Source organism: Otolemur garnettii, unplaced genomic scaffold, assembly GCF_000181295.1.
Source record: "Otolemur garnettii isolate 467f Iridium unplaced genomic scaffold, OtoGar3 scaffold00054, whole genome shotgun sequence".
Taxonomy (NCBI): domain Eukaryota; kingdom Metazoa; phylum Chordata; class Mammalia; order Primates; family Galagidae; genus Otolemur; species Otolemur garnettii.
Window position 1 is genome coordinate 4,687,686 of NW_003852449.1, and position 1,002 is coordinate 4,688,687.

Here is a 1,002-nt window from a genome sequence, read left to right on the forward strand (position 1 = left end):
TCATAGCTCACCGCAACCTCCACCTCCCGGGCTCAAGCAATCCTCTTGCCTCAGTTTTTCTATTTTTAGTAGAGATGGGGTCTTGCTTTTGCTTAGGCTGGTCTTGAACCCATAAGCTCAAGTAATCCACCTGCCTTGGCCTCTCAAGAGTGCTGGGATCACAGGTGTGAGGCACCGTGTCTGCCCTCAAAATCAGTATTAGTGATGGATTGTGGCGTCTTCTAATGAATGCTGCCTCTGGCTGATTTCCAGGTAGTAAGTAGGCAGGGATTCTCAACCTTTTGTTGATTAAGAAAATGCACAAAGTCAAAAGCTACTATGAAATCAGAAGTTTTTCAGTTAATCTGTATTATCATAAGTATTTTATATATGAGATCTGACAATTAAGTTCAAGAACTTATCTTAGACTAAGAGCTACATATGTCACTGCTGAGTATTACTATGGTCACCTTTAAAGTACTCCCCTTAGAAAGCTAAGCACCAATACCAGGGGCTAGTCTACCCTTCAAAGCAATTTTGGAACTTTTTTCCTGGAGTAACCATCAAAGCTATCGTAAAATCAAGTTCGCAAACTTGCTACCATACACTTACACTGGCAGCACTGTACAAACAACTGAGTAAGGTTTCATAATCATATTATGTCAGCGTCTCACAACTGTGTGTGTGTCATCGTGTGGCAGTGTTTTGCAGAATGGTATTCATTGTTGTTCTTGCATGTTTTCGTTTGCTGTATGACAACGGCGCTGATGGTCATTCCACAAAGAGACTTCCAAAATTGCTTTGAAGGGTGGACTAGGCACTGGCATTGGTGCACAGCTTCCCAAGGGGAGTACTTTAAAGGTGACCATAGTGATATTCAGCAATGGGGTATCTAGCACATTTTCTAGGATAAGTTTGTGAACTTAATTATAACACCTCATACATAGGAAAAGTTGGCCAGGGAATATTTAGTCTATAGAGTATGCTTGATGTACATGGATTTGAAGATTCTTTTTTTTTTTT

At 40.6% G+C, this 1,002-nt stretch overlaps 1 protein-coding gene across 1 annotated transcript in view; it reads left to right on the forward strand.

Annotated features, from left to right (window-relative positions):
- Positions 1-1,002, forward strand: part of SOS2 (SOS Ras/Rho guanine nucleotide exchange factor 2) — an 84,257-nt gene that overhangs the window by 24,289 nt on the left and 58,966 nt on the right. The gene's annotated exons all lie outside the window — the stretch shown is intronic.